General features: G+C 43.2%; 1 long non-coding RNA gene across 4 annotated transcripts; it reads left to right on the top strand.

Annotated features, from left to right (window-relative positions):
• The first annotated feature begins 4205 nt into the window (after positions 1–4205).
• On the top strand, positions 4206–11245 carry LOC133408900 (uncharacterized). Of its 4 annotated transcripts, none has more exons than XR_009769342.1 (2): positions 4206–4688; positions 7226–11245. It is a non-coding gene; the product is annotated as an uncharacterized LOC133408900 (long non-coding RNA). The 4 variants fall into 4 exon arrangements; XR_009769339.1 differs by having other exon boundaries at positions 4206–4355; positions 4630–11245; XR_009769340.1 differs by having other exon boundaries at positions 4206–4355; positions 6768–11245.
• The last annotated feature ends 7056 nt before the right edge of the window (positions 11246–18301 follow it).

The following is an 18301-nucleotide window of genomic DNA, read 5'->3' on the forward strand; positions in this document are numbered from 1 at the left end:
CATCAACATTGTTTTTGTTTTTTTATTTGTAATAAAGTGGAAAAGCACAAAATCGACAGCGCTAGCGGTCAATTTAGTCAATTCTGTGAATTCTAACCAAAACATTTTTACAGTGTATCGCTTCTGGTAAAAGATAGACTGCAACACATTGTTTTGCTTCTCTTGTGATGCATCGCCACTGACTTATTACAAACTTATAAGTCAACTTTTTATTTTTATTTTAAACAGCATTGAAGCATGGTACACGAATAACAATAATCGCGACAAATACGCCTTTTCCCCACCTTCCGATCAAAATCAGCAAAGGCCCGATTGTTTGATATCTCTAAAATTGTATCCAGACAGATTAGCCTATTCATGTTGCAAGGTGTGTTAAGAGTGATTTTTTTTCCTCCACGATCTGCTCGGGAAACTGTCAGGGCTGAGAATCTTAAATGTTAAACCTGTTCAATATTTACTGTCACAAATCCATGTGTGTGTGTGTGTGTGTGTGTGCGTGTGTGTGTGTGTGTGTGTGTGTGTGTGTGTGTGTGTGTGCGTGTGTGTGCGTGTGTGTGTGTGTGTGTGTGTGTGTGAGAGCAACACTGAGTTGGGTTGAGTTACGGACTCCGTGATGAATGATTATGATGTGAAACGGAACCATAAGGAATCGACATGAAGCTCAATTTATCCTTGTCCTGTGTGGGATCTCTCTGCTTCACAGTTCTGAAGTTGGGGGGTTCAAATCCAGGCTGCGGCCTTCCTGTGTGGAGTTTGTGCTTATGTTTTGGAGTATGTTCTCCCCGCGCTTGCGTAGGTTTTTTTCTGGGTACTCCGTTTTGCCTTCCACATTCCAAAAACATGCATGAAAAGGTTGATTGAAGACTCTAAATTGTCCTTAGGTGTGAATGTGAGTGCCGAAACGGGCCATGCGATAGGCTGGTGACCAGGCCAGGGTGTACCCAACCTCTAGCCTTAAATCACCTGGGATAGGATCCAGAACAACCGTGACTATAGTGAGGATAAGCGGTATAGAAGATAAGAAGTTTGGGTCTGTGTGTACATGTGTTAACACGACATGCTGGAACACTTTACTCACCAGGCCTGTCACAAATCCACCAGTTGGTTTGCTCTATGAAGTTTTCCAACCGCAGCTCAGAAACACTCTACAACAGACATGCAGAGATATTTATACAGTATATGACAATGGAAAATGCATGCTAAAGTATTAAAGTATATGTCCTCATGATTACACTGAGGCCAGTTTAATGTCAAAGAGAATGATCGTGGCCTAGGACCGACATTTTAAACGGGTCACTTCAATGCACTTAATAAATAAAATGTCCAGATTCAGATGACAAACAGACCTCTGGATGACGTTTAAAGTAAAAATTTCCGTTTCCCATTTAACTAGTATTTATCTCAAAATATTTCTGAAGATGCAAGACTGGAGGCTAAAGTAAAAAAAAATAATAATAATAATAATGAAAAAAAAAAAAAAAAAACTTCCAAACAGGAAGGCCTTTACATTGTATTGCTAGTGAGCAGTATTTGGCATTACGGTACTTACGTTATATGTACACTTGATAGACGTTTTGTTTCCATTGAGATTTGATAGCCGCAGATTAATTTAAATATTGACCCCCTCAGATCAAGGTTTACTCAATATCGTCTGTGCGTATGAGAGGGGAGAATGCTGAAGATTAGACGGCAATTACGCTTGAAACATTACTTGTTGCCCAACAAATGTCCACTACTGTAACGTTTAAGGCAGCGAGTTAGCGTAAAATGCCAAGACAGCAGGGGGCGATCATTTTCCTCGTGTATTTTACACAGTGTCCATGGAGGAACTATAGAATTGCAATATTATCTAGTCGGAACCTACACAGCGGTGCACTGTGCTCACCACTAAGCGATCCGACTCGCCTGACTATGATTTTTAATACCGTACAGCAATGGATGATCGAGCAGAAGGTGAGTAAATCGACTTTTGTGTAAAGACAAAACGTTATTCTGGTAGCCAGACCATGTCGACTGTAAACTATTTTACAATAAATTGTGTTGCCTGCTGATATACTCCAATTTAATTCGGGCAAGCAATTATCAACAGCATTTGAGGCAGCTTGAGGAGAAATTTGCACTCTGGTTAAATCGATCAACACTGTTGTGTGAGTTAAACCGTATTTGTAGTCTGAGTCTAGCAATAGCCCTCAGTGTTTTCATTTTATTCATTGTTATGTTGTTATTGTGTTCTTAACGTGATTGTTTTTTATTTTAGTTTTCTTTTTTTTTTTGGGTCCAGATAGCATACATGCAGGCGAGAAGAAAGAGTGCATCCCAAGTTTCACAGCACAGTAAGTAGAAGACACGATGTAAGGCACTCTTTATGAACAGAAAATAAAACCTCTGGAAATTTGTGTCTGGCAGATGATTTATGAGGTTGTAACAGTGCTTCTTGCCAATGCTGTTGGAAAGCCCATTTTTGTCCCTCTTACACAATGCCCCATTACCAAGGAACATTAATTGTGGGATGGCAGCGCAGGCTGGCACTTCTTCCTCCTGCTGGTCACACACACACTGCTGTGGGATGGCCTTCCACTCCTCAACCAGGAATTGTCGCAAGTTGTAAACACAACATTCAAGCGCAACGGTGCAATAAGGTCGTCGGCACATTTTACATGTTCCCAACGCTCATACTCAGTTGAGCTGCTCACCCCACAAATCAATGTTCCTTACAAATGGGGCCTCGTTTAAAAAGGGATCTAAACAACATTTTCAATAGTATACCTGTACGATTTATTGATGAGTAGCTTTGTCACAACAGTGACGTTTTTTTGTTTTATGTTGTAGCGTATGTGTCATGGCACGATCCAAATAAAATGTTGACATTTCTTACATGGTGTTTGTTATTATTCAGCCTGTATATGTTCTTTAGTTCTTTTCTTGTGGCCCCTCTATCATAGCACTTGAAAATTGGTCTGGAATTACCGCTACTCACAACAAAACCGTAAACTGCAGCTGGGAGTGATTTTTCTGTCATGCAGCAGAACCAAATACAATTGTTTAAATCCCCCTTGTAAAAAGCATACAATTACCAGCGTGAGTTTGCCTTCATTACAGACCAATTTTGAGGTTTACAGCGCCACATTGTGGAGGAAATATGCCATTGCATTCATGACATTTAAAAACAAGGCAGCATTTAAAGGTAAATTACCAAATTGCGTTGTACAAAACGATGGCCAGCTTCAGGAAGATGTTGGATGTTTTAGTTGGTAAAACTCAAATCCATGGGACATTGGGATTATTTTAAACCTGGAACCCACTGTGACCCTGCTCGGTTCGTTCTTTCTATATGTAAAGACCATCTGGAGTACAGGCCACACATGAGGTACACATCCAATACACTGTCTGACCTATGTTAATGATGCTCACTTTTGATTGATACGATCAGGTGGTCTTCATTTCCATCCATTTTCCATGGCGCTTGTCCTTATTAGGGTAACTAACTGGAGCCTATCCAAGATGAATTTTTGCCGACCGCTCCTTCACGATGCTCCAAGAGACAGTGCTAAATATCTTCTTACATTCAGGGTAATCGATTAATTCTCACCCGAGCCAGCAGTACCTGGAGAAAATCTAAAGTCCACACAGAGATGATTCAATGGAGATTCGAACCAGGATCTCTTGACAGTGAGGCAGATGTGCTACCCACCACGGTGCCTTGGTATTCATTTAACATTGATAATTCTCTCATGTAAGAAAATATGGTAATCAAAGTGAACCCGTGATCCAAAATAATTATTAACCGAATACCTGTCTGGCAGTGCAATCCAAGCTAAGCGTTATTATGTATTTATTTCGAAAAAAATATTTTGTAGGGGATCCCATTCAATTCTGTGCTTTTGTATATCTAATCAAGTAACCTTTCAGTTGATACGTCATGTATCAAAACGTCCACTGACGTCATGGCTGTCGTTGTTGACATTCCATGTCGTTCGCCACATTGTTTTGATAGTTATGTAAAAGTACTAAGTTGTGAACACGACAAAGACAGGCGCTTTACGGTAAAAAAATAAAGAATAAAAAATGGCGTCCGTGATCACGTGACCCGTGCGATGTTTGTAAACATGCGTCTGCCACATGTGATTCCGGCGATGACGACGTGTTTCTCGGAGCTCTCGGCCAATCGGCGTCCGGAGGAGTGTCTGTGGGCGGGGCCGCCTGGTGCTTGCGCTATGGAAAATCGTTACTGTGGGATACGCCGCAGATAAACGTTGCGCTCCCGGGGCCGACGGCTGCGGCGAAGGGGGCGACCGCGGCGGGCCGACCATTCGCAGAGCGGCGGAAGGACCGACGACACCCCAGCGGCTCGACAAGTAAGATAATCTCCGCGATAAACACGTAAATTATTGATGTTATTATCCGGCGATAGCGTCATCGCGCTGCGTAATGTCGCGTCCAGAATACCACTAAAAGTAGTTCCGAATGCTTGCGCGAAGTACTCCCAATAAAAGGTGTTATTTAAGCGCTCAAAATGTGAATTTGAACAAATACAAAAGCCTCGCTCGTCGTCGTAACACCGACACGACGAGAAGTGACCGTGACGTGCGCCTTTTCAACAACACGCTTTCCCCTCCGACTTGACAACAGGTAAATGAAACTGCGTCAGAAGAAGAAGATCCGCTGGGAAATTTCCGCCAAGGCGGCCGGTACGTAGCGACATGGCGTCAACTTGAGCACGCAACTCTGCGTCACAACTTGACTCGACAGTGCGATGTAAACAAAAGGCGTGAAGGCAAAGCCCCGAATAGGATGCTGCGCAAGAGATGGACAGTGCGTACTCGCGCAGTGGAACAGGAGCGTCCGTATTACGCAGTTCACAATGGCACAACACCTAACTAGTCGACACCCTGCTCCCCCCCCCCCCCCCCCCCCCCCCCCACACACACACACACACACACTTTTAACCATCCAATTTAAAGCGCCCACTTCAATTCTTTTGATTCAGTGTGTTTTTTATTTGATGGATAAAGTGGCTCGACGAGAGTGGTGACGCAACTCGCGTCGGGTTTCGGATGACAACAACATTTTGCTGCGTCACAAGCTGCCAGGAGGTCAACAATAATGTCTTCTTTTGAGTGCGCACTTGATATGATGAAAGTGGTTGCGGCGTGGGAGCGCAGGGGGGCGCTGCCGAGTAGCCCTCGATCGGCTCTCCTTCGAGAAGGATGCTGGCATTCGATAGCATAGGAGAAATAAACAGACGGAGACCGAACAAATGCAAGATGCTTCCATTCGGAACCTATGAGTCAGTGGATGCTTATGATGGGGTGGTGAATCATACTTTGGGAGCCACCGGGCACACAATCCTATGGGTGATTTTACACAAAATACCATTCAAATCTAAAAAGTAAGGAACGTTTTGTCGGAAATCGAGGCGCCGCAACACGTATGGCGTATCGCGACTTCCTCACGACCGCAGTGCTGCTGTTTATAAAACAATAAAAGCAATTCAAAACGGCCCCAAATGGCTCCTCTAGGACACTGGACAAACCTGGCTCACAATAAGACGGCAGGAACTGACTGAACGGCACACAAAAAAAGGGGAAACAAGATGGCCGCACAGAGAGCAACGTGGCCGACACCGACTCAACTGTTGCGCAGTGTGCGTGTTTCGACAACTCGTTTTCATGAGGGGCCTACCGCAGGCCACTGGTTTTGCTGAGTTTTAGAATTTCAGTTGCCACTGAATGGCATTGCAACGTTGTAGATGCCAAATGCACGAGCTTTCACGAAAAAAAAGCCCAAACATTTTTGGGTTTTAAGTAAAAGCTCTCTAGCAGTCACCTTGTGCCAGTCTATAGTGTTTCACATTACAGTAATACTTAAGTATACAGCTTAATCTGTTCTGACCACGATTGTAACTGAAATACATACAGGGTTGCAATATTTACCGTTGCAGCGCACCAGTAAATGCGCTGTGCTCAACTGCTTGACGTGTGACAAAGAGTCACAAACGAATTTTTTCATTCCCGTTCGCCAGCGTTGCTCGGTGTGCTGCGGACCTAAGATAAAGTGATAGCGATAGTTGATAACAATGCCACCAAACATAACTTAACCCAACATGCGGTAGGAGGCCACACTTTAATCCATCCAACATTGTTTATGTGCATCGGTAGGTGCAGCTGTTTTGGTTAGCAACATGCTCAAATGGTAGTTAATAGCGCTTGGACTCACTGTCTAAATCCCCATTAGCTATTTGCATTGACAGTGACAAATGACTAGCAAATCATTACTCCTTCTACTCTTCCAAAATAAAGACATCATTGTCCAACAAATGAAAAAGTTCAGTTTGAAAACTACCTATAGCCCCCTGGTTATGTCCTGGTCGCAGTCTTTTTTTTTGGGTCACAGATTTTGCCACACTACCACAAAAAAGACAGTGCACGTTGATACATTTTGGCTGGCGCGTAATGGTAATAAACGCTTTTCCCTCCGGAAAAAGTAGCCGCTAAAACGCTTTTTTCAAAATGGCTTACTTTAACGAGGATCCCTCGCCGCATCGTGGCCGTGGTCAGTTTTTCGCCGCTCTCGGTGCAATACGATGCGTAGATTTGCGCTGGCTAGCTGGGAGCATCTGCTTCAACAAGCCAGCAGGTTAGTTTAGCTGCTAGCTAGCAGTAGCTGGCTAGCTCTCATCAATCCTCTGCCACAATGTGTTGAATGAATCTTGCGCAACTTTATCCAAGTCATCTGTCGGTCACAGTCTGTCATGAACATCCATGCAGCTCCTCGGGCACGGCCATCGGGCGCCTCGTTCCACGGAGGTTACTATCTTGGGGGAGACTGCTCCATGATCCAGGTGATCGGCAACAGTTGTTACTGTACAGCTAGAAATAGCCGCGTGTGCAGTGAGTCAAAATAGCGGTGGCCGTAAACAGCGGAAATGCGGCTTTGCAACGCTGCAGTTCTTGTCAAAATAACATTTTTTAACTTAATTTTGAGTCAAATGCAAATTTGAATTCGAATCACCGCGGATTTGTTCGTAGCTCTAGTAGTTGATTTAATTGAATGCCTCTGTGCGAAAGATCTCATTTATAAATTGAGGTCATTACAGTGACTACCTGGAAAACGGAGTCATTGAATGAATGACTAATAGTGACGTAACATCTAATCGAGGGACGTCGGTAAATATTTTCACTCAAGCTGTTTCAATTAATCTGCCCTCTCGCCTGTGTGACAATAGGTCACTCTGACAAATCTGTTGACACGGAGGCCCTTCCAGCTCATCCCATTCAGCCCAGGGAGGTGTGCTTGATCACCTGCCGCTGACCCGTCCGAGAGTGTTGAGATTGAAGTGCTTCCTCAAATCTCCTTTAAGGTAAAAATGAGATGCTCAGAAATGGATTTGCTTGGGGGGGGGCTGTTACAGGCGAAAGATAAGTGGACGTGGACCTTACCCCTGAGGGAAATGTGATTTGTGGTCATCCAAGACAAAGACAAAGCTCATTGCTAGTAATAGTTAATGGCTTTTTTTATAGGACCTGAATGCTGTGTCATCTGCGGCCCAAATGTCCTTTCCGAGGCCAACCAGTGCAACAAGTGACCCACTTCCGCGGATAAGGAAGCGTGACCTCAATAGTTGTTTTGCTGCTCTTTGAAGGGAGGGGTGCAGTCTCTTGCGCTAAATTAACAACCAGCGCCCTCGCTAAGTGTTGTGTCGTCACATGCGGCTCCCCGGAGGGACGTTGCTGTTGTCGAGCATGAAAAGTAAAAAAAAAAAAAAAAAACATTTGCAACAAGCGCAACCTATTCTGATGGCTGTTTAAAGCCACCTGCAGCACTCGTGAAAGCTTAAGCGAGCGACCCAAGATTGTAGAATTGGAGGCGAGAGATGCTAAAATTAAACCGGGGCTGCACTCGACCGTGATGATGATGATGATGTATTAATAGACAAGTGAGGCGCCGTTTGTTCGTAGGTATCAATAGCAGCTAACAGACTTGCCAAAATGACCGTAAGTGTGCAGAAAGCATCTCAGCACCTCACTGAACAATAATTGGAGATTAATTATTAGTCAAAATATGAAATTCAGCTACTGTGGGTCGAAGTCGAAGAAGAAGAAGAAGACATGAGGGAAGTTGGTGTTCCAGAGGAGGAAGTCAGGAGATAGGCTTACATGGAAAAGGGACAAGCCGAAAGCAAAAGAAGAAGAAGAAGAACCTTAAAGAATTAAAGAAGCACCAATCGATTGTTTTTTTTGTTTTTTTAACGATAATACCAATTTGCACAGACAGCAGAATTGAAATTCCACTTGGAGCTAGCTCACAGGAAGACAGAGGCATTACTCGCGTAGCAGACTGGAAACCATTTAAGGGTGTAGTACCTTTTGCCTTAAGTGATCCGGGATCGGCTCGAGCCCCCGCCGGGACCCAGAACAGGTTTAGCAGTCGAAAAATGGATGGATAAGAGGCAGAGTCTTCATTCTATGCTGTTCTGATATATTACACTGTACACCTTTGGCAGGAAGACACACAGGGCACACAGAGGTAATTAAACTAAAGACTGCAATTTTCAAATTATGAAACAATTATTCATACCCATTAGTAACCTTTCATTGCTCAGTGACTCTCCGTACTGTGTTTGTATGTCTCAAAAATATTGGCTGTCTGTTGTCGTACTAGAGCGGCTCCCACTACCGGTGACAAATTCCTTGTGAATTCCTTGTTTTCGGCATACTTTGCAAATAAAGAGGATTCTGATTCTGATTTTGCGATTGAAGGTTCACAGTGCCGTATGCTGGATTTGGAAGTGACCACCTGGAGATTTTTTATGCATGCCATTGTTTACCGAAAAAGAAAAAAAATATAGCACTCACCACCATAATGACAAACATTAAAATACAATAACATATTAGGCCTAAGTGTTCATCCAAAATGAGGCAGTTTTCTTTTCTAAAAAGTGTACTTATTACTGTAAGACACTATAACAGTATGCACTTTGAACATTAACACTGCGCTTGAACATAAGAAAAAAAAAACTACTTAAATGATTCAATTAAAAAGGTTATAAAAAATGTGTAAAAGCAAAGACTTCTTAAAGATAAGATGTACATGTATTGTGTAGGGCTGCACAGTAGGCGACTGGTTAGCACATCTGCCTCACAGTTCTGAGGATCAGGGTTCAAATCCGGCCGTGCCTGCATGCGTTTTCTCCGGTTTCCTCCCACATCCCCAAAACACGCGTGGTAGGTTAATTGAAGACTCTAAATTACCCGAAGGTGTGAATGTGAGTGCGACTGGTTGTTTGTTTCTAAGTACCCTCCGATTGACCGGCGAGCAGGGTGCACCCCGCCTATCGCCCAGAGTCAGCTGAGATTTTCCCCTTTCAGTTTGTGCTGTTCGGGGTCGCCACAGCGTGTCACCCTTTTCCACGTAAGCCTATCTCCTGCATCCTCCTTTCTGACACCAACTGCCCTCATGTCTTCCCTCACGACATCCATCAACCTTCTCTTTGGTCTTCCTCTAGCTCTCTTGCCTGGCAGCTCCATACTCATCATCCCTCTCCCAATATACTCATTCTCTCTCCTCCGGACGTGACGTTTCTTCACTTCCTTACCACACTCACCATTGCTCTGGACTGTTGACCCCAAGTATTTAAAGTCCTCCACCCTTGCTACCTCTTCTCCCTGCAGCCTCACTCTTCCCCCACGACCCCTCTCATTCATGTACATATATTGTGTTTTACTTCGGCTAATCTTCATTCCTCTGCTTTCCAGTGCATGCCTCCATCTTTCTAACTGTTCCTCCACCTGCTCCCTGCTTTCACTGCATATCACAATCTCATCTGCGAACATCATGATCCACAGGTACTCCAGTCTAACCTCATCTGTCAGCCTATCCCTCACCACTGCAAAGAGGAAGGGGCACAGGGCCGATCCCTGATGCACTCCCACCTCCACCCTAAACTCCTCTGTCACACCTAACCACTGTAATATTCAAACATACTTCTCTGCCACTCCAGACCTCTGCATGCAGTATCACAGTTCCTCTCTGGGTACTCTGTCCTAGGCTTTCTCTAGATCTACAAATCAGAATCAGAATCATCTTTATTTGCCAAGTATTTTCCAAAAAACACACAAGGAATTTGTCTCTGGTAGTTGGAGCCGCTCTAGCACGACAACAGACAGTCAATTTACAGAGAACACTTTTGAGACATAAAGACATTGAGAAAAATAATTAAATAATTAAACATGTCGCGGGTCAAATTGACCCGGGAACACAATTTATGTTCCTGATAAATTAACATTACAGAAGGAGTCTGCTTTTGTTCCCTTGATCTTTATAGCTTTACCTGTACCTTTTCAGCACGAAGGTACATTAGAGTCTAATAATTATGGGTTGCATTATTGTTGATTGTTCTTTGAGGGTTGGGAACGGCCCGCTGAACTTGACGGCACAAACCGTTTCGATTTAGAAATACATTAGCCCGATGAGTTTGCCTCTCTCATGCCTGATAAATTAGGACCTCTAATCTGTAAGAGGATTAACCACCTACTCTGTTTATACGTAGACACACACACACACACACACACACACACACACATACACACATGCACATAACCAGGCATTAGGTGTGCAAAGCATCGTCACCGATTCGAATGTGATTCAATACGGTGACAATGCATGTGATTAATTAGGATTTACTGGTAAAGACTGGGCGGCACGGTGGCCAACTGGTTAGAGCGTCAGCCTCACAGTTCTGAGGACCTGGGTTCAATCCCCGGTCCCGCCTGTGTGGAGTTTACATGTTCTCCCCGTGCCTGCGTGGGTTTTCTCCGGGCACTCCGGTTTCCTCCCACATCCCAAAAACATGCATTAATTGAAGACTCTAAATTGCCCATAGGTGTGAATGTGCGTGCGACTGGTCGTTAGTTTGTATGTGCCCTGCGATTGGCTGGCAGCCAGTTCAGGGTGTACCCCGCCTCCTGCCCGATGACAGCTGGGATAGGCTCCAGCACGCCCGCGACCCTAGTGAGGAGAAGCGGCTCAGAAAATGGATGGATGGATGGATGGAAGGTAAAGACTGTCCATCCCAAATGCAGTGCGCCACAGGGAGGAGTGGACTCAAAACAGAAGAAAGGAAGCGGTGTTGTGGCCTTAAAAGTAAAAAAAAAAACAACAACAACAACAAAATGACAGAAACACTAAACAGCGTGACAACAGTTGTTTTAGAAGATAAAGCACAACGGAGTGAGGATTAGTCCCAGATTGACGAGTCAAATTGTCTCCGAAAGACACACTAAGGTTTTTGGATTAAGTTGCTTTGTCATAGTCAGCAGGATGACTGCAAGGGGAATGAAATCTCGTACCCGGCTTTGCCTTAAATGTAAAACAAGACTTTTGAACGACGTTTCATGCAAATTTGATTTTGAATTAGGCCTTGGAACAAGGTGCAGACCTGTGAAAAGGACATCGGTTTTTCTGTGGACCTGTACTGTATACTATTTATGTCCAAAGTTGGCTGTGCTTCATCACGGCGCAGTTGCGCTCGCTTGTGCCACTTTTGGAAGTCGTGCAATCTTTCCGCATCTGACCCACTTCAGAAGGAACGCCGGGACTCAAACAACAGGCTGTGTCAACACACTGGAAAAAGATTAAGATTCTTAGAAGAAGAAGAAAAGAAAAAAAAAGTAGTATTGCTAGTGCCTGTACCCACTCAGAATGTTATCTATTATTGTAATGTTTCATGATTTTATGTCTGAGTAATGTTTCAACACTTTTAGTAGAGCATTGTTTTTATGAATCTATTTTTTTTGCTGTTCATAGTTGGTTACGGTCCGCTGTAACAGGGTTGAGACGACTTACAAACTGTACTGTACCACAGTGTTTATCCGCGGTTGCTAACCAGGCGCTGGTCGTGCAGAACAAGTTAGCATAACACTCATCATTGCTCCAGTCGTTCCTAAGCAGCGACGAAAGCAGGGACGATGGGTGACTTTTTGACATGGAAACAACTTTTTTAACCTAGCTTGGAGCTGGTTATAAAAAATACAATTAAAAAAAATTTTTAAAAATTAAAATTAAAAATATGGTACCGGCAGCTATGCCGGCAAAGATTCTTGAAGACATTTTCACACAACAAATTGGTACTTGTCGTTCTGTTGATTTTTATTGTGCTCGGTGGGGGCTAGCATGGTGAAGCTATCGCGTTCACCATGACACGTAAATTATGCACTAAAATTGATTTAAGTAAATTTGTGTTTGAAGCCAGATTTGAACCCAGGTCCCCAGAACTGCAAGGCAGATGTGCTAACCAGTAGTACACCGTGCCAGCTTCCAACGTAACAGTGATTTAAATTATTATTATTATTTTTTTTAAAAGTCTAATTTTGTTTGTTTTGCAGATGGCGGGCCTCAGGCCCACTCAGACGAGGCTTCCTCCCCAGGGAACCGGTTTCAGAGGGTGTTTTAGAGTCTAAAATCCCATCTAGCACCATTTGAAATCGGTGTTCTTGAGCAGGAACACACATCAGCGGGCATCGACGGCAAAGTTGCGTGACCTCACCAAGGATGACCGTTTTCCTCTGGTGTTCAGAGTTGCCATCATGTCTAGCACCATTTGAAATCGGTTACATTGTGGAGGGAAGCGCGACGCAGCTGTGTTGATGTGCTGCCTTACATGGCCAGCAGGTGGCAGCCGTGTGACATCCGGGGTTGCCCAATGGTAGTGTTCATTTATTTAAAGTCTTATTTTGTTTTGTAATTGCTGACAGGTTATTGTTGTTGTACCTATTTGTGGTCAAATTTATGTGTGAAATTGATATGGTCACTCACCCCCACCATTAAATGGTTCAAAATAATAAACTGGTATCTGACTATCTATGCTTTTTGAATTTAGAATTGAGTTTATAAATTATGTAAGTTGACATATTACAGGCAATTCTTTTGCAGGCTTTTGAATCTAAGATAGCAAGTTTAGAATTAAATCAGCGCATTCATTAGCGTCATACTATCGGCAGAAGTAGGTAGCCAAATGTTGTACTCAAGTATTACTTGTACTCAGTAGAAAACTACTCTAGTACTGGGTAATTGCTGCGTAAATTCAAATTTATTATTTTAATCGGAGTATGTATGTCAGACAGAGAGAAAAAAATAAATAGGAAAGTGCAACTTCAAATAGTGCTCAATAATATCGCTAACTAAAACGAGAATAAATAAAATATATATTTTTAAAAAAAGGATATAAATCAAGGCAAAGTCGGCCACAATAAATGGTCTTACATTAACTTTCTTAGTTTCCACACATAAAACAGCAATGTCTGCTCACCAGGCGAAGATTACATAGAAAACTGGAATGTCTTTTCTCAAATTTGATGTGGAGTTCTTGTAGGCTGAAATGTGGACATTTTTAGGCAGACCGATTACTGCGCATGATGGAGCTGTTTGTTTTCGTGGCCTGCCAGGTAAACAGATTGAACGCGAGGCCAGCGGCCTCTGTTGAATTGGTGAAACTGAGTCGCAAGTCACTCTGCCAAACAAAACAGACAAGCAAGCAAGCAATAATAGATAAGAAAAATACAAGTAGCGAGAAAAAACATATTCGAGGACAAACTATGTTGCATGAAAACGACTCTGAAAAGTAAATTTTTTAATGGAGTGCATTACAAACCACCACTGACTATGAGTTTTAACTGTTCACTGAAAATGTTTGAATCTTTAAGCCTCACCAGTTACATAAACATGCTGCTATGTAATGTGATCCTTATTTTTATTTTTTACAGACTAGTTAAGCTACGGAGTCTGCTTTTTTTTCCAATTGAGATTTTTCTTCATGAATTCATTTCAAAGGTTCAACTTTTGCGTTCGAGTGAAACAATGTTATCATAACAGGACAGGACGTAACTCAACAGTTTTGTCACTTTTTTGTTTCTCTGCATTTTTCATTTTGACATTGCCGGCTAGCAATGACTTAAACGGTGTCGATTCAACGTCGATGCACCTCCCGGGGAGTTATATTTTTAAGGCATAACTCTGTTGAAAATAATCAAAAAATAGGGAACGGTGACATCATGCAGTTATAAGTTACGGTTCTGTCTTCACACTTCTGTGAATCACTCCCCCTCCGCACACACACACACACACAGCGACTCCTCCCCTGCAAATTCACTGCTTACACTCGCCCAAACGTGGCCCACGTTCAGCCATCCGACACAGCTTCATAACCGATTTACTGGCTCGCTAACTCTCCAACTAAATCGCGCTGGTGCCCGTTCCAAACCTCGACGGTTGTAATAGCTCATAATGCACAATACGTGGACGAAGAGCGGCATCTCCGCCACTCTGGCAGGAGGTTGAGGCCTTGCGCCGTTGCCATATCGACACCAAACCAGCTTGCAAAAGCCTCACCTCGGAACCCGTGTGAGTCACTGGGTGTTCCTCCATCAAGCTTGACTACCAAAATGTCAACAGTCAGACTTTCCTGTCTTGGTTCTTGGGAAGTGGAAAATGACAGCTTCAAGATGTAAAACCTCTGCGAAGGGGTTTCAAGTGAATTCCATTAACAACGCAACCTTCCATAAGTCCTTGTCGGGGCAGCATTTGGACTATATGGGAGGAACATTTTGGTGACAAAGCTGCTGATTATAGTTTTAAGTTTTTTTCCACTTTGAACTATTTGAGTCAGTGTGGTGGAAATGTAACAGTGCACATTTGGAAGTGGAACTCCTTTGATCCGTAGCCTCTAACATTATCCTTCGTTAAAGACCTTGATAGCTAACAAACAAAATGCGATACGGCAAATCGGTAAGGGTCCACACGAGCTGATTTTAACGTGTTAACCGATTGTTTTTTGTTTAAACTGAGAGACCCGATACATGACAACAAAATTATCGTCATGGGTATTCTGAGTGCTTTTTCGTGTGTAGTGCATTCGAGTTCGACACACTTTTACCTTTAACAGTTAACGATTGTCGGCCTGACCGTTTTCCGATCAGACTGGGGAGGACCGACAGTCACTCAGGATCATCTTTCCGCCGGGCCTTTGTCGACTTTGATCTGAAGGGGAGGGCAATGCTCAAATACAGACCGATTATCGGTATGTGTGTACCCCGCTTTAAACATTTGCTTGCTAGAAGACGCAGCGGTGGAACTAATCGTTCTGAAAGGGTTGCAAATGAGGGATGCTTATTAAAAATCACATCAATATTTAAAATTAACATCTGCTACATGTTATAATAACACAAGATTTGTCTTGTATTTGCACGGTAAATATTCACAATCCCAAAGGTTTACAAGCTGTTTCGAGTCCTTTAGCAGCAAATATTTATTCAGTTTTTCCTCCCCTCCGCTTTCTGACCTCACAGCTTGCGGTGCGCTGTGTCCTAAACCTAGACATTACAATTGTGCGATGGAATTCCGTCTTGTTTACTTTTTAATGAGTGGTGGCGGTTTGACATAATTCCCCACGGAACTAAGGGGCCAATTATTGTGTTTCACACGTTAGTTTTTGGGTGCCGGATTTCTGTGTTTTCCTTCCTGTGACCACAAACGCATCGTTGCCGTAATTGGACACTGAGATTGTCACAATGGCAGGTGGCTTGTGTGTCATCCTTGATACCATTAGTCACATATTTCAACAGAAACATTACATTTGAGATAAGCTTGTTCAGCGTTTGCCAAAACATTGAAGCCACCGCAGTCCCGTGTCAACGAGGACTATCAACAGTTGTGTGATGTATAATGTATTTGGAAACATCTCTCTGAATTCACTTTAAAGGGCACATTATACTGTATACTGTATTTGGGGACAGAGCAGTGGCACGCAAAAAAAGTGGGACACTACTTTGACTACAGAAGGGTAAAGCCAGTAGGGAAGTCATCTTTATTTATTTAACAATTTAGCCAACAAAAATCAATGAAACCCATAGTTTGAAAAAAGCAAAAAATTGGGGGGAAAATGACAATGCATTGATTGCGAGAGGATAGAGGAGACAAGAAGATAACAAAGGCATAATTATTGACTCTGATCTAATAATGAGATCCAAAAAAGGAAACAGACAGTTATCAACCATATAACACTAAACACAACCGCTGTTCTTTGGGATTTATGGATTTTGTTTTTGTTTTTGATAGGGGTATCGGGTTGCCATGGTGATACTAATGGCTTCGTTTCCACTAACGGATAAATTGGATTCAGCTGGGAGAACCCGCTCAAAGTTTTAGGTCGTGCCAAACAGGATGTGGCTAAGCATCCCACGCGAAAGGCCCACTACACCCTGGATTGCTTGCCAGGCAATCGCAGGGCACATACGCATGGGGACAGACGAACGCTCGCTCTCACATTCGCACCGTTACTGAGTGGGAATAGAAGTCGGGCGAATGTCATCTACTGGCCCATTATTCAGACACAAATACAGCACTCCATTTTTGTTAGCAAGCTTGGCGGACAGCGGTGTTCTTCAGTGCTATTTCAGGAAATTGTAACCTTTTTAATACAGCTCTCATATTGGATCTCCGCCTGGAGTGAGTGTCTACATTTAAGGCCAGAGTCGGGACCTGTGAAATGTGTCCAAACGTGTCAGGGTGGGTGTAGGCTCGCCGATGAAAAGCCAGTGACGCAATTGCGGAGACGATACCGACTGATATTGGGAGTGGGGGAAACAAGTTTTTTTTCCTGTTGTCAATCACAATCAGTTTGTTTCCTCACTTCCTGTGCAGAGGTCACGTCAACACTGCGTCACCGTGTGTGCTCCCCGGCACCTTTTCTCTCCATTGCCTTCATCCGCAGCGTTTTCCACGTGTATGTATTCACTTAAAAAAAAAAAAAAAAAAAAAAGAGGTTCAATCATTTCTTAATGGGCTTGGTACTGTGTGGTTCGAACCACAGGTGACCACATGGAGCTCGTGCTCGCAGCTGCTCTTTTGCGGCGGGGGCAAACTGCTTTTAGTGGCATCTGTTTAATTGCAGCTCATGCGACTTGTTGAAAATAAATGAACGGCTGGCTCCCAATGTTTTCCAACAAATTTCCCCCGTTTTTGGGTGGGGTTTGATGACGGCTACTCGCTTCCAAAACGAGAACATCCCACAATGCCTCTTGCGTAACACACAAATGAGTGCATATTCTGTCAATGATGCCTTTTTCTTCCTGTGAAGGATTTCAGAAATAAATCCCTAAAGCTTGTTTTGTGGAAGAATAAAATGCTAAAACAAGATGAAAAAAATGACTAAAAGACTAAAACAAAAATGAATATCAATCAGCTGTTCCAAGAGCACCACGGTTTAATCCTTTGAAGCACAATTAAAGGCTTATTTTGGAATGAGTTGTATTGTAGCATTAGTAGTAATACTGGTACTGCATAAGAATGGACCCCAGTTTTAGTGTTTGATTTATTTTGTGTGGGAGTCATTGACAATATTTCGATTTATTAACAAGGCAAGAGGGCGTCACGGCATCCGACTAGTTAGCACATTCGCCTCACGGTTCTGCGGCTTCGTCCCACGTTCCAAAAACATGAGCGTTATGGATTAGACTACAAATTGTCAATAGGTGTGAATGGGGGTCTCACCAAGACACAAATAAGGACAAACTGTGTAGAAAATAGTTTGATAATTAGGCGATGCTAGTTTGTCTCACTGCGATTGGTTGGCGACCAACCAAGGGTGTACCCCAACCTTTCGCCCAAAGTCACCCGAGATAGGCTCCAGCTCATCCGTGAGCAAGCGCTGCTGAAAATGCATCTATAGCTTGTCCCTGACTCAAAAGAGGAGGAAAAATACTTCAGACTTGTGAGGCCAAGGGGTTTGTTGCTATTAAATGACACAACAACGTTTATCAAAGTGTTATGTCCTGTTTTGCAGGCACTCGGGGAATAAAAAGTATTTAGGTCACTCTTGGGACGAGTATATTAAATATGATAAACGGTTGGACTGTTTACATACGGCCACACATCTGAGTGTTTGCCATGTTGTGGAATGTACTTCAAATTAAAATTTCAAGACACTGCAAGTGAGTTTGAAAAAAAGTCCTTTAAAGGCTTGAAATTAACCAACTCGAATTTTTAGAATCGTCATTGAAAAAAAAAAAAATTAAATATTTGGATTATTTTGTTTGAGGGAGCTTCTAAATGTTCAACATTTTGATGGCGTGGTAGGTAGCTAGCCTGCTTTCTGCATTCTTTGCCATGAAAGTGCTGCATTATCCATCGCAGCAGAGCAAATAACGCCCCCCCCCCCTTCACAATGAGGGGCAGGAATGTGCGAAGGCGAAGAATGCAGCTGATTGTGTCTTTTATCAGCCGCCGCCACCGACGCAGTCGCAGGCAG

The sequence above is a fragment of the Phycodurus eques genome, chromosome 10, assembly GCF_024500275.1.
Source record: "Phycodurus eques isolate BA_2022a chromosome 10, UOR_Pequ_1.1, whole genome shotgun sequence".
Classification (NCBI taxonomy): domain Eukaryota; kingdom Metazoa; phylum Chordata; class Actinopteri; order Syngnathiformes; family Syngnathidae; genus Phycodurus; species Phycodurus eques.